General features: G+C 40.8%; 1 protein-coding gene across 17 annotated transcripts in view; it reads left to right on the forward strand.

The window, feature by feature from the left end:
• FAM110B (family with sequence similarity 110 member B) overlaps positions 1-16482 on the forward strand; it is a 282271-nt gene that overhangs the window by 192927 nt on the left and 72862 nt on the right. For 2 of the 17 annotated variants that reach the window (XM_056521995.1, XM_056521993.1), the window contains exon 1: positions 15221-15366. The exons of 13 other annotated variants lie outside the window; for them this stretch is intronic. The gene's annotated coding sequence lies outside the window, so the exon portion shown is untranslated. Of the gene's footprint in view, positions 1-1577; positions 1641-15220; positions 15367-15386; positions 15408-16482 lie in introns of those variants that run through there. 2 more of the 17 variants (XM_056521989.1, XM_056521994.1) reach the window with 2 other exon arrangements.

Genomic DNA, 16482 nt, shown 5'->3' on the forward strand with positions numbered 1-16482 from the left:
CTGTGCTGTTGCTATGACGATATAAGCCTTTGGTTTTAGCTTGTCATTTTAGTTCAATTTGGGTTTCTTTTGTTGTTGGTTTTTGTTTTACGTCCTTTTGGCATTCGCATCTAGAATGTTATCAAAAACGCAATTAATCTCAGGTCAGATGAGAAGATTTCCATTCACTAGAACATAATACAAGAAAATTGAGCTTCATTGCCATGTGGTTAAAAAAATTAAATACAGAATTTTGCATTCATTTACAACAAAAAATAAAAGCAACTCCGTAATGTCCTAAAACATTGTACTCTGCAAATCTTTAACTAAGTCAGGAATCTTGCACACCCACTATTTTAGTGGTAAAGATAAGCGGTTTAGTTTAATGATATTAGAATATAGCCCCAAGTATTACGCAGGTCTCATTCCGAATGTGCTTCAGCGGTATTGTCAACAGTGGTTTGGAATGTACAGGCATTACACAGTGAAGTCGGTGCAGGCACTGGAGCGCCAGCACTTTTATTTCTTTGCACCCATAGCAGACCGTATTTATTTTTAAGTTCATTTATTTATTTAGTGAAATTTAAATTGGAAAAATCCTTTTAAAGGAAATCTGTCATCAGTTTCACCCAAACTAACCTGTTGGTACAGACAGGTAGTGCAGGTGACATTGATGACAATGTTACTTACCTGGTCCCGTTCCAAGCTCTGGTTCTCCTGCAGTCTTCCTCTGTATCTTCTGTTTTGGGGCCAACTGGGATCATGGGCTGAGCCTAGTGACGTCACTGCTGCTGTTTGCTTGTAGCGGGACCCAGCAGAGAACAGCAGCGGTGAAGTCACAAAGCCCATGCTCCAAGTCTGCCCCGGAACAGAAGATACGGCAGAAGATTGCATGAGAACCAGAGCACAAAATGGGACCAGGTAAGTATCGTTGTCATCAGTGTCTGTACCGACAGGTTAGTGCAGGTGCCACAGATGACAGGTTTCCTTTAATCGGTTGCACCAGGAAATTGTTAACCTTTTTCTACCAGGGCCTCACTGGTGAGAACATGATGGTGTCTAGGCCTCACCAATGGTCACCCTAGTCCAACATATTACTTAATATGTATCTAAGTTTGTCTTTTTATCAGTATACTGATCCCAGTGTTATATTAATAGAAGCAGGAAAGGTTCCGTTATGTTGATAAACCAGAGATTAATGCATACCGAGAAAAGGCTACGCGGCATTCCTAGTGAACATCTGGAGGGTGTTTTCCAGTGGAACACACTTCAGTTTGTAAAAAAAAACTGACCTAGAACATTGTTTTTCTTGCTCATTTCTACCAGCAGTTTACAATTTGAAGGTTTCTCTTCAGATAACACCTGTAATACTCACTAGACACTTACTATCACTTGTGGTGTATGACCATTTGAGATAACTGTCATTTATAAAAACATTTGTCTGTCACACAGACATGTCAAAAGTTTTAATTGGTCAGTCTCCGTGCTCTAGCCCCTACAGTCTCTAGATAAAGTTGCGAGAAGCGTGCAACTGTATGTGTCATTCTTATTGCAGAATACGAGCTCTATTGTAAGTCTCTGAAGCCATCTCCTGAAGAGAGACAGATCAAGCAGGGAGGGAAGCGCACCACCCCAAGCAGATAACGTCAAGGAAGAGAAAGGTCTGGCAAGATGGATTTGAAATTAGTTTTTGTTCTTTCTGGCAACGGCTTACCTCTCCTCTCTCCATTAAGTGGTGTATGGCCATGTTTACTTGAAAATAGGAGCTGAGAAATGGTGATCAGGACAATAGACAGATGACATTACTGCAATAATCTGGTTTATAGCATTACAGCCTTGTAATGCATTGTTTAGGTCCCAACTTCAATGATGCAATAGATGCACCAATGGGAATCCAGAGTTGCACTTTGCATGCGATTCAGTGGCGGGATATTTTCTGTTATTTGTTCTAGGGCCAACTGGTATTCATGTGTTTAGTAGAGCTGAATAAGTAATATGTGGCAGCTAGTAACATAGTTAATAAGGTTGAAAAAAGACCAGAGTCCATAAAGTTCAACCTATAACTCTAAGGAGTCCCTACTGAGTTGATCCAGAGGAAGGCAAAAAAAAACTCATACTAGAGGTAAAAATGCCTTCCCGACTCCAAATATGGCATCAGAATAAATCCCTGGATCAACGTTCTGTCCCCATAAATCTAATATACATAACCAGCGATGTTGTTATTCTGCAAAAATACATCCAGACCCCTTTTGATTTCTTTTACAGAGTTCACTATGACCACCTCCTCCGGGAGAGAATTCCACAGTCCCACTGCTCTTACAGTAATGAACCCCCGTCTGTGCTGGTGTAAAAACCTTCTTTCCTCTAGATGTAGAGGATGCCCCCTTGTTATAGATACAGTCCTGGGTATGAATAGATCATGGGAGAGATCTCTGTACTGTCCCCTGATATATTTATACATAGTTATTAGGTCTCCCCTAAGCCTTCTTTTTTCTAAACTAAATAACCCTAATTCTGATAATCTTTCTGGGTACTGTAGTCCTCCCATTCCCCGTATTACTCTGGTTGCCCGTCTTTGAACCCTCTCCAGCTCCACTATATCTTCCTTGTACACTGGTGCCCAGTACTGTACATAGTATTCTATGTGTGGTCTGACTAGTGATTTGTACAGCGGTAGAATTATTTCCTTGTCGTGGGCATCTATGCCCCTATTGATGCACCCCATGATTTTATTTGCCTTGAAGCAGCTGCTCGACACTGGTCACTACAGCTAAATTTACTGTTAACTAAGACTCCCAAGTCCTTTTCCACATCAGTCGTCCTAAAGTGTGCCTTATAACATTTTTATTAATCCATATTGGTTTTCTTTTATTCCTCACCCTTTTATTCCCATAAGGTATATACATCTTACAGTGAGAGTTTAAGATATTTTTAAAAGTCTCCCATTTAGTGTCAGTATTCTTGTTTTTGAGGACATTATCCCATTTTATATTGTTAAGGGCTTCTCTGAGTTGATAGAATTTTGCCTTCCTAAAGTTCATTGTTTTTGTGGCCCCTCGAGAGAGTCCCTTATTGAAGAACGAGTTATAATTTATTATATTATGGTCACTATTTCCTAGGTATCCTTCTACTTGCACCTTAGTTACTCTATCAGGTCTGTTGGTTAATATTAAGTCTAGTAGGGCGCCCCCTCTGGTCAGGCCCTGCACCATTTGGGACAGATAATTGTTTTTAGCTATAGTCAGAAATCTGTTTCCTTTATGAGATTCACAGGTCTCAGTCTCCCAGTTTATATCAGGATAGTTAAAGTCCCCCATTATTATCACCTCATTCTGATTTGCTGCATTGTTTATTTGACTCAGTAATTGATCTTCTGCCTCTTCCATTATGTTTGGTGGCTTATAGCAAACCCCTATCAGAATTTTTTAATTCTTATCTCCATATATTTCTACCCATAATGACTCCACATTATCGTTTCCCTCCCATATATCCTCCTGCAGTGCGGCCTTCAGACTGGACTTTACATAAAGACAAACTCCTCCCCCTTTCCGTTTTGTCCGATCCTTCCTGAATAGACTATAACCCTGTATGGTGACCGCCCAGTCATAGCTATCGTACTAAGTCTCTGTTATACCCACTATGTCATAATCCTCCTCAGACATCAACCACTCCTCAATGTTGTTTTTCTTTATTACATATACAGTAAAAGCATTGTACCTGCAGGCACATATGTAGCCCTATTCATGTGAATACTTGTATAGCGTTTTAATATACATTTAATTATTCAACAAATGACCTCCTGCTGTAAGTTTCAGCTTCTATGAAGAATAGACGAAGAGGTAAAATATGTGTGGTTATGTTTTGGGGTTTATCAGGTTTCATTTGAGGTTTGCACATTATGGAGTGATGGCCTCATGAAAGTATATGGCACACTATTGGTAATTGCAGTTACACGCTTTGATGCTGCGTCTATGGATATTCATTGTCAACAGCTACAGATAAAGAGACTTATCCTGTCCATTCATAGGTCATTCTTCAGCAGACCAAACCGGATAGATTGTTTACTCCATGTACTTGTATTCATATGCAAAACGCTAATGTTTGAAGGAAGCACAAAGCCCTGTCTGAAGAAGGGAGGAGGAGACGGCTGAAACAAAGAGTTTGTGCCATAAAATAGTAATGCTCGCAGGAACATTACTGACACAGATGCTTAAAAGCTTCTGCAACCAGACCTAGTTGAGAGTATTACATTGTTAACCCAAGTCCCTTGTTTAGAGGAGATTTTTATTAAAGTATACTTTGAGAGCCTTTTGGACAGTCCAGCACTGCCAGTAGTTATTAATGTCCTCTCCTTGTTACTCCATGGTTAAACAGCTGACTTAAAGGGGTTATTCACCATAAGGGGATTTTAGTATGTACCTGCCAGACAGTAATGGACATGCTTAGGAAGGATCTGTGCTTGTCTTGGGGCTCAATGGCGATGTTGTGAGATTACCATAACACTGTGGCTAGCTTTTTGTGAACTGGTATTTCCTGTTTGAGTTTTCTTCTTTGCCTACAAATCCCATAATTAAATTTTCCTCCCTCCCACACATCAGCCACCCCGCCAATTAAAACATAAATGAGCTGCATCCATTCAAAAGACCTGTGTTTTTGAATTAGGGTGCCTGAAGCTGTTGCAAAAATACAATTAGGTGCAGATTGATCTCTCTCCCACAAAGTGATCCCTCCACCCATTGAAGCAGACAGGCTCCCTGTCATCAGCTGACTAGTGAGGTCAGGTCTCAGCCGCATTGCAACCTGGGAAAAATCTGAGACAACATTTTGTATACTGTTAAAAAATAAATATTGGGGTGAAAATCACATAAGAATTGTGAGAAAACTGCCACACACAGGTACATACACTATATTATGAACTACACAAATTTTACAGCCCCTATAGCATAGTCAAATAAAGATCTTTGAATTCCCCTTTAACTGCAAGAAAACATTGAACTATTTAATAGTAATTTTACTATGCTAATTTTTTTTTATTTTTTTATTTATTGGACATGGTTAAGCCTGATGTAGACAGCCTTATTTTTTATTACCAGGCACCTATAGGCCTTTATTGTAGCATCTTATCGTTTTGATTTTAAGTAAATCTGTCGGTAGTATCACCTGCACTATATCTGTTACACAGGCTTGTAGTGCCAGTGATGCTGATTAAAACGGTACTCACATTGTGTAGATTCGCCCAGCCGTTCTGCCACAAATTGCGTTTTTCTATATATGCTAATGAGGTCCTTGGGGCATGGGCGGAGCTCCGATCTGAGCTTCGGGCACACTGACATCATCTTCGATGGGCGGCCGCATAGTACTGCGCATGCGCTGCTTACTGTGTCCTCTCAGAAGCAGCGTTCCCCTCGGCTTCATAGCTGCAGTTGTTGTTTCACAGTAAGCAGCGCATGTGCAGTACTATAACCCAGCCAAAGGAGCAGGGAAGGGGTTTATGAATATTAGTGAGCCGGGCGCAGCGGCCGCCCGGCGAAGATGACGTCTAGGTGCCCGAAGCTCGGATCGGTGCTCTGCCCATGCCCCAAGGCCCTCATTAGCATATATAGAGAAATGCAATTTGTGGCGGAACAGCTGGGCGAATCTACACAATGTGAGTACCGTTTTACTCAGCATCACCCGCACTACAAGCCTGTGTAACCGGTTTAGTGCGGGTGATGCACCTGACAGATTTCCTTTAAACTTAAAAGCTTCCGTTATTGTCTCACTGATTCAAGCAGTTGTGTCATGATGTGTCCTTTCTTTGGGACAATACAACTTGTATGTACTAACATAACATGTGCCCCTAATACGGACCAAAAGTAGCCAGGTTTGCCACCATACTGGGTCCTTGCATGAGTTCTCAACTCTGTTACCTTTCATGTTTTAGTCCTCCTCATATGCTCTATAATTTTATGTTTTCTTCCTGGAGACTTGCCTGCTTAGTAGTAGATTTTACCAGTCATTGCCCTAAATCATACATAGACTTATAAAGACTCATGCCAAGGCCATAATATGGCTCTGTATATTTCAAGGACAGGATTGTGGTCCTGTGAGATTAGTAAAGTCTAAGACTTAAAGGAGGCTTTTAGAACGGTCTTTCCTGATCTCGCAGTATGGGAGTCGCTCTAAATATAAGCTTATGTTATGTGAAGGGTTTTTAACATGTTTATTCCTTGGCTCAATCATTGGCTAGTATTTCCCCTACAATGTAATAATGGTGAGCGTGCATCCTACTATGTAATGATGGTGAGCGTGCATCCTACTATGTAATGATGGTGAGCGTGCATCCTACAATGTAATGATGATGAGTATGCTTCCTACAATGTAATGATGGTGAGCGTGCTTCCTACAATGTAATGATGGTGAGCGTGCATCCTACAATGTAATGATGATGAGTATGCTTCCTACAATGTAATGATGATGAGCATGCTTCCTACAATGTAATGATGGTGAGCATGCTTCCTACAATGTAATGATGATGAGCATGCTTCCTACAATGTAATGATGATGAGTATGCTTCCTACAATGTAATGATGGTGAGCGTGCTTCCTACAATGTAATGATGGTGAGCGTGCTTCCTACAATGTAATGATGGTGAGCATGCTTCCTACAATGTAATGATGGTGAGCATGCATCCTACAATGTAATGATGGTGAGCGTGCATCCTACAATGTAATGATGGTGAGCGTGCTTCCTACAATGTAATGATGGTGAGCATGCATCCTACAATGTAATGATGGTGAGCGTGCATCCTACAATGTAATGATGAGCATGCTTCCTACAATGTAATGATGGTGAGCGTGCATCCTACAATGTTATGATGGTGAGCGTGCTTCCTACAATGTAATGATGGTGAGCGTGCATCCTACAATGTAATGATGGTGAGCGTGCATCCTACAATATAATGATGGTGAGCGTGCTTCCTACAATGTAATGATGGTGAGCGTGCTTCCTACAATGTAATGATGGTGAGCGTGCTTCCTACAATGTAATGATGGTGAGCGTGCATCCTACAATGTAATGATATTGAGTATGCTCCCTACAATGTTATGTGGATTTAGTTATTCTTATGTAATAATGTCATACACATATAGTACAGGGGACCAATAGAGCTGTTAAGAGCAAAGGGGAGGGGTTGAGAAGGGTTAACAATAGAGAGCCCAGGACTCTTGGATGACCACTTGCCGCTTGTTTCTTCAGTCATTCTCTCATTTTGATGTGCAACGTAGATGCTTTTAATCTGCTTACCATGTCAAGTAATTTACCAGTGTTAGTTGTTTTGGGAGGGGGAGGGGGTGACAAATGATAAGATTCCCTATAATCTGTTTTTGTACAGACCTGGGGTCAAGCATGAATATTGTCATTTTACTAGTGGTTTATAACCTTATTCCAAGCCTCCGTAGTCATTATGTTTGTATAGGTTTTTCTGTTAATACATACTGATATCCTATTCTGATATTTTTGGTTTTCTTTTAGTGTTATATAAAAGCTGAACATGCATGGTTTGATATATGGTGTAGTAATTCAGTAAATCAGCCTGGTTGCACCCTGTAAGAGAAATTGTCCAGTTTGAAAAGTCTTTATAATGGATTTCTGTGACAGACAACTGGTAGCTATGGAGCGCATAGGGCTTGAAAATTACTTGAAGACAGTAGAGTCATCATTTCTCAACCCATAATTCTCATTTCAAGTCATTTTCCTAGTCAAGTTTGTAGACCACTATACATCACTGGTCTTTGTCATATTTCTGCTAGCATTACTGAATTATTAATGAATTATAGTCTATTTATGCATGTGGTATTGCTACACAGAGATGATGGGTGTCGTCTATATTATGATCAATTATCTTCCGTATACCAGTAAGAGTTTGATGTCTAATGTTTCTTACCGATCTTTCCTAGAACTGCCTGGCAGTGAAACCACATATTAGCCAAGTTTGACAGAACTGACATCTGGATGTCCACAGTAAAGCTATATACCTGTGAAAAGCGTATTATAAGCTACAATGACCCAGTTTACTGCACATAACAGTTGTATTACAATGGAGTTTGTGATAAAAAAAATATCAGATTTTCTCAAACCTCTAAATCATGAATTTTGGGCACATACTTGTTGGTTCATCTTTATAGGCTATTGACCCCTTTTTAACCTATTTTATTTAATTGCATTTACTTTTACATGTATATGTACTGCAGTGCAATCTACTCCATGCCGTTTTGTCTTTATTTTGTCAGACCCATCTCTGATGGCTTAGTCTGTAGCCCATTGGCCATTACCCAGAAGCTGAAAAATAAGTCAGCTGAACCCACTGCTTTCAATGGGTTTAGTCGATTGTGTAAGGTGTAAACCTTGTAATTCACGGACAATTTCACTCAAGAGAAGGATGGGGTGTGTTAAGCTGCCACCAGAGCTGTTTGGCTGCGGCTTACCCTTCCCCGTATAGGGAGCACACATGTTTTAGATGTGCCGAATAGCATAGAGTAGCATGTGTTGTAGTGTTTGTCTGTGTAAATATAATACAAACTACAGAAGCCAAAGGGAAGACTATTTATTTTGTTGAAAACCAATTGCAGATCTGTTTTATATGTAAAGCATAAATGCAGTGCATTATTGGGTTTGTGTTTTTTCATTCTTTATTGTACAGTAGAAATGTTAACGCAAAACACCAGCCCACTACAGACCCCAATCCTAGACAGAAAGGCCAAAGGAATTGTTTACCTTCTTTCCGTCCTTTGCTGGAGAGAAGTATCACCCTAGTGCCATCCCCTGCCCTTGTTTGCTTACATTAGTTCCCGTGTAAAAGGTGCATACTACCAATGAATGAGCTGGTTGAAGCTGATCCAAGCTTGCCCCCCCCCCCCTTTCCAGAGCTATATTACCTATGTCCTTTTCCCTTGACTAGTTCCATTGCTGCATAGTGGAGATGACTGCACAATAGCCATTTTTAATGCTTTTGTGAGTTTTTTTAATTGTCTTAAAATGGATTTTTATCTGACCTACTGTCCTGAGGAAAAATTACCTGATCCGCTGTAGCATGTCACAACGTAAGGACATTTGTACCTCCTGTAATATTGTATATCTGTCATATTTGCATAGTCTCCTACAACAATGTGCATTCTGAATCTGTGGGGCACGTAGTTCACATCAAATAAGGCATTACGTGCATATCTACTGCCATAAATGAAACCCCAGCCTTAAATTCTAGAATATCTTAGTGTTATGTAATGTCATCTTCCCTTCCTGCACATCCTCAAGTATAAAATCATCTTTACTAGTTATTGCCAGGTCACTTAGTGTTTTGCCCACACTTAAGGACAGTTTACCTTGCGGTGACATTTGTCTATTGGAAGCTAGTTGTAGTCTGCTCGCATCACATCTTACAGCCCAGTGTCATGGCTAGGGGGTTCTATGTGCGGTATAACTATCGGAATATTTCTGTATCTTGGTACCCTTCCCCCTCTAGCTAGACGCTCCATAATGATGCTGTCACTACCAGCATTCCATTGACACATAACACAAAACTGCCTTCTTGTAACTGAGGGAACACTCAGGCGAGGACAATTCCGCCGACTATTTACTGTATAATCTTCTTAACTTCATTAACAGCAATAATGTTCCTGTAATCCAGAAATAACAGGACCTGACAGATGCCTGTATATCAAATGTTCTGGATTACCAAATTATTACAGAAATAGGCTCTGTTTACATCTGTTTTGTGGTTTCTGTAATAACTTAAAATGATATATAATGGGATCCTCAGATTTAAACTGATCTATCCAGAGTATCTGATCGTTGAAGGTCCAACCACTGTGCTTCCCACTTATCAAGGGAACAGAGGTCCCTGTCCCCCTAGTGAATGGAGCGGCAGCACACATACATGACCGGTGATGTGTCATTTTAGTCAGAAACATCTCATCTGTTCTTCTGATATGAGAGTTAGAACCTTGTGCTTACACACACCCATTCCAGCTCTGTTACTCAAAAAATGACATCACTCACAGGCAGAAGCAATGTGTAGGGTTAGGGGTAGAGTATGGTAACCCCCTAATACTATATGATGCACCCCCTAAAAGTATGGCAAGCACTAGGTTGCCAAGAACAGCACTTTGAGCAGAAGCAGGAGGAGCAGAATAGCTTGCTTCTACATGCCAGTGATGTCATTTTTGAATAACAGAGATGGAGGTGTGTGTGCAGGTGCGTACTAACTATTAGTTCAGAGGAACAGATGAGGCGTTTCTGATAAGGTCAACGAAAATGACACCAATGGCGCTCCATGCACTTGGTATGCGGCTGTCAAAGATAGCCAGGTACAACGCTCAACTATCTATCTAATGAAGTTCTATAGCATGTCAGTGGAGTGATGGCCACACTTGTGCGCTCATGCTCAATTGTCTCTTGGGACAAGAAACAACCCTGCTCTCATAAGTGGGGGGCCAACAACTGGGCTATCCACCATTCAAGGGAACTAGGGTCCCTTGTCCACGTAGTCAATGGAGCACATACTTGGACACCATTTATTTGCTATTGGGCTGCCGAAGGCCAAGTAGTGTTCAGCTATCTTTAGAAGTCCTAAAGCATGTAAATGGAGCAGTGGCCAAGCATGCTCACTGTGGCTCCATTGCCTCGAGGGACAAAAAAAATACACAAAACAAAAAAAAGCCCTGTAGTTACCTAAATGAAAAGTTTTAATCCTGAACAAACACCTTTTTTTTTACTGTAAAGAGACTATAAAGAGACAGTCTCCATAGTCCAACATGAAATGTTGACATAGTATAAGTAAGTAATTGCTGTAATGTTCCATCTCATACCTTTTTATTTATTCTAGTCTTAAATTCAAAGCTTTTAATCTATTTTCTGGATCAGATTGCTAGCCATTTTGGAGCAAAAATCCATTACTGTGAGGTCAATGTATATTGGAAATGTAATAATTGGGTTGGGGCTAATTAAGACCCTCATCTAACAGCTTCAAAGAATGTCTCTATGGTGAAACAGCCCATTGCTTTTACCAGGAGCTGTGTCATATTTTCTTTCCCCTGCAGCAGATAACTTGAACACTTGATGCCAGTTTTTCCCACAGATTAAGGTTGACCCCCAGGGTGCCAGCAATGGGACATCGTGTGACCAGCTTATTCAGCTTATTTTAAAGGACCTTCCTAGCAAAACCTATCCAAAAGTTTATTTCCTATTCGCTTCAGATCCGGCCCTGCTTGCACGAGCCGGAAAAAAATCACCTGCCCGGCTCCACAAATGTGGAATTTTTATCTCCTGATGCCCGGGACATGCTGTTCCAGGCATCAGGAGATACAAAATCCACATCCCTAAAAGGATCGATTCAAAAATATTTTGAATCGATTCAGTATCGCCAAATGAAAAATCGTGATAATCGCGCAAATCGATTTTTTTTTTTTTTCTTACATCCTTAGATGACAGAAATTTTAGTGCTCTTGCTGCTATTGAGCCCTCTGCATGGTTCACAGCTATTTCTCATGCTCAACATTTCAAGAGGCACTCCCAGACCTTGGCATTTTGCCACTAGTACATACACAGTTACTTCCTTTCCCTTATTTCTCTGGCCAGTTAAAACAAATATTTCTCTCTGCTAGTTCTGGAGAAAGTGCACTGGACTTAAAGGGGTATTCCAGGAAAAAAAAAATGTTTGTTACATAGCAACTGGCTCCAGAAAGTTAAACAGATTTGTTAATAACTTCTATTAAAAAATCTTAATCCTTTCAATAATTATCAGCTGCTGATGTTGAAGTTTTGTTTTCTGTCTGGCAACAGTGCTCTCTTCTGACATCTCTGCTTGTCTCTGAAACTGCACAGAGTGGAAGAGTTTTGCGTCTAAACTGGGTGGTTCCCGAGACAGGTGACATCAGAGAGCACTTAGACAGAAAAGAACAACTCAACTTAAGCAGCTCATAAGTACTGAAAGGATTAAGATTTTTTAATAGAAGTAATTTACAAATCTGTTTAACTTTCTGGAGCCAGTTGATATATAAAAATATGTATCATGGATAACCCCTTTAACAGACTGGCACTGTGCTGGGCTGACGACTTACACAGTACAATACTAGATTGCATGTGGAGGAAAAAGGGGATACAAATGTACTGGTGAACAATGAGTAGGAAGCCTTGATTTATCTTTCAGGAACAGTTTGTTCAGAAACATCTTCAATAAGCTTACTAGATTAGCTTGCAGTGGCACAGCCTCTCTCCTGCAGATATGCTAAACCTCATTCTATTTAAAATCTGTCCAGAGCAGGAGCAAATCCCCATATTAAACCTCTCCTTCTCTGGACAGTTCCTGACATGGACAGAGGTGTCAGCAGAGAGCACTGTGGTCAGACAGAAAAGAAAAGAACTTCCTCTGTAGTATACAGCTGATAAGTACTGGAAGGGTTAAGACTTTTAATTTACAAATCTGTTTAACTTTCATTTAAAAAAAAAAAAGGCTTTCACCGGAGTACCCCTTTAACCATTTCAATTTTTATTTCTGGGTCACTTTTTTTTCCTCCTTACCTTCTAAGATCCATAACTTTTTTTCATTTTTCAACTGACAAAGTTGTATTAGGGCTTATTTTCTGCATGACGAGTTGGACTTTCCACTGATTTAACTTTATTTTTTATTTTAATTTTTTTTCATACAATGTTTTATAAAGCCAGAAAAAAAATTATATGAAGGGCAGAATTGAAAAAAAAATAAAATGGAATTGCACAATTTTGTAGGGCAGTAATTTTTTCCGCCTTCAAAATACGGTAAATCTGACATTCCATCTTTATTCTATGGGTCAGTACGATTCCAATAATATCAAACATGAATAATTTTTGTTTCATTTTATGGTTAAAATTTTTTTTTTACCTTAGCATTTTTTTTTTTATAAAATAAAGAAAAAAATGTTCATTACCATGTTCTCACTCCTATAACTTTTATTTTTCCACTATGGAGCTGCATTAGGGTTTGTTTTTTTGCACCATGAGCTGTAGTTTTTAAAGGGGTACTCCGCCCCTAGATATCTTATCCCCTATCCAAAGGATAGGGGATAAGATGTCAGATCGCGTGGGTCCTGCCGCTGGGGACCCCCGGGATCTCCGCTGCAGCACCCCACTTTCATTACTGCACAGAGCAAACTCGCTCTGTGCATAATGACAGGCGATACAGGGGCCGGAGCATCTTTACGTCATGGCTCCGCCCCTCGTGACGACATGGCCCGCCCGCTTAATGCAAGTCTATGGAGGTGGGCGTAATGACCGCCGCGCCCCCTCCCATAGACTGTTATTGAGGGGGCGGGCTCTGACATCACAAGGAGGCGGAGCCGTGATGTCATAATGCTCCGGCCTCTGTATCGCCTGTCATTACGCACAGAGAGAGTTTGCTCTGTGCAGTAATGAAAGCAGAGTGCTGCAGCGGAGATCCCGGGGGTCCCCAGCGGCAGGACTCGCGTGATCTGTCATCTTATCCCCTATCCTTTGGATAGGGGATAAGATGTCTAGGGGCGGAGTACCACTTTAAGGGTACCACTTTTTTGTGTAGTTCTTGCTTTTTGATCACTTTTTATTATAATTTTTTGGGGATGTAATCAAACCAAAAATTAGCAATTTTGGTGTTTGGAATTTTTTTGCGTTTACGCCGGTTACTGTGCAGAATCAGAAACCTAATAATTTAATAGTTCGGACAATTACGCACACGGCAATACCAAATATGTGGTCTTTTTTGTTTGTGCAGTTTTATTTTAAAAATGGGAAAAGGGGGGCGATTTTAATTTTTATTAGGGGAGGGATTTATTGTAAAATATTTTAAAAACATTTATTTTACTTCTAATTAAACACCCCTAGGGGGCCTATCATAAGCCATCATTAGATGGCTTACATAGATCAATGCAATTCTATTGAATTACATTGATCCATGAAATCTGTGCTTGATTGCTAAGGGCTGCCAAAAGGAGCCCTAAGCAATCTCAGAGCCAGGGAAGATGCCTAGGACCAGGTAAAGCCTCGGGTTTCCCTAGCAACCCATAGCCCCCCAACAATTTCATCGCGGGGATCTATGGGACCACAAGACACCAGGGAATAGCGCCATTTAATGTTGATATTTAAACAGTTAAATGAAGAACATCGGAGCGATCTCCGATGTCCGTCATTACCGGCAGATGTCAGCTGCTGATAGCAGTGGACATCTCCTGGTCATGACGCGGGCGCCTGTCTTGTACGCCCACCCGACCCATGACGTACATGTATGCCATGGATCACGAAGGGGCTAAGGAGTTATTATTGCTTAATTAAGTGGCATCCAATAATGCTAGTAATCAAGTGGAGGGAAGCTGTTTGAATTGACTGGGACCATTTAGTTCAGTTCTTTCTAAGTCGGTGTCAATAATTTTTTTTTTAATGCACTAAAAGTGGTCTGCAGCTGATTGTAGCCCTACTGGTATGACTGGCACAACCATCCAGCATTGACCTTAGATCAGTGTCTCCCAACCAGTGTGCCTCCAGCTGTTGCAAAACTCCAACTCTCAGCATGCCCGGACAGCCGAAGGCTGTCCGGGCATGCTGAGAGTTGGAGTTTTGCAACAGCTGGAGGCACACTGGTTGGGAAACACTGCCTTAGACTGTAAAATCCTGTGAACATTTACCCTTGCTCCTTTTAGAGGGGTCTTTCAGTTAGTATTGTTGCAGCCCAATCTTAGCTTTATTAGGGTGTGTGTATATGGCGTATTACAGCCCAACTTGCTCCGAATCCTAAACCCAGCGAATCCATTCAACCACCTCTATGGATAGCTGCTTTCATCTGGTCGGAGCAAGTAAGTATAGGGTCTCCTGCTGCTAGTGATGTGTGCACACTGAGTTAATGAATTATGCATACGCAGGTTAAAGTGACAAACGCTTTTCATGATTAAGCAGGAGGAAGAAGAAGAAACCCGGCGTGGCAACAAGAGTTTAGAGCCAAGACAGCACATGAATGGATGCGAACTGCCGAGCCTGATATCAAGCCGTAGTATTTTATATATTATTATCTAAAAAGTTTTTTTTTTACTTATTAAAATATAATTTGCTCCCGGGCTGTGCTTCAGTAGAACGGTCCTAGCAAATGGCTATAATTAGATTAGGAGGCTTCTAAGCGCTGGTGACAGTAGCAGAGCCTCAGTGAGCATGTGCTCATTTCTGCCATGGATCTCTTCCCCCCCATTGGCTGCTCATGTTGCTGCTTACCTCCTTCCATAGGTTTTTTCCTCTGTAATCTTTGTGTGCTGCGTTAGAAACACGGAGGTATTGTGTTCTCGCAGTAAGTGGCGAAGGAGCTCGGAGCAGAGGATAAAGAGAAGACCCACCAGCCGGAGACATCCTTCTCCCTCGGTAGGATCATACTTGACTGCGAGCAGAGGTCAAACAAGAGGGTACATCTGCCCGTTCTATCCACTCTCTACTATACAGCCAGGCATGAAATGAATGGTCCTGATCATGTAATCTGTTTAATGTGCTGTGCTGTTCTATTACTGTGGTTTATGTTGTGTGCCGATAATGTCACAGCGGCAGACGCAAGGCTGCGTCCGGTGCGTTTCTTAATGTTCTCTGTTCTCGTGCTTTAAAAGTAAATTCTGTCTCCTGTTACGTGAAATGTTAGGCGTACAGACACCAACATCGTAATGATGACGTCATTCACCTTTACGGAGTAAGGGAGTAGGTTTTACTTTGTGCCTATTGACTTGAATGTACTCCAAACTTTAGGATCTAGTCCACGAGCTTATTTTTTCTAGATGAGCTTTTCCTGATCTGTCTTTATTTATCGTGCACTTGAGTGTGTGTGTGTGTGTGTGTGTGTGTGTGTGTGTGTATATATATATCTCCTATACATCAAATGGATAGGCTTGGTTCATGAGCTTTAGTAAATTACAGCTATTAAAAGTCTTTATTACAATAATTGATTTGGTTATTCTAATGAAACAATCTTAAAAAGTTGTTTCAGAATTATTTGGAAAGTATTGGCGTTGAACAAAATTTTTACCAATAAATTCCAAATGATGAGACATCGCAAGCTCCCAAAAATGGTGACTCTGTGGTCTGGCATTATTAAAGGGGTATTCCAGGCCAAAACTTTGTTTTATATATCAACTGGCTCCGGAAAGTTAAACAGATTTGCAAATTACTTCTATTAAAAAATCTTAATCTTTCCAATAGTTATTAGCTTCTGAAGTTGAGTTGTTGTTTTCTGTCTAACTGCTCTCGTATGACTCTCGTCCCGGGAGCTGTGCAGCTCCTATGGGGATATTCTCCCATCATGCACAGCTCCCGGGACATGACATCATCATTGAGCAGTTAGACTGAGCAGTTAGAAGCTAATAACTATTGGAAGGATTAAGATTTTTTAATAGAAGTAATTTACAAATCTGTTTAACTTTCCGGAGCCAGTTGATATATATAAAAAAAGGTTTTGCCTGGAATACCCCTTTAAGTATAGCCATGCATTTCAGA

This window comes from Hyla sarda, chromosome 5 (genome assembly GCF_029499605.1).
Source record: "Hyla sarda isolate aHylSar1 chromosome 5, aHylSar1.hap1, whole genome shotgun sequence".
NCBI classification, from domain to species: Eukaryota; Metazoa; Chordata; class Amphibia; order Anura; family Hylidae; genus Hyla; species Hyla sarda.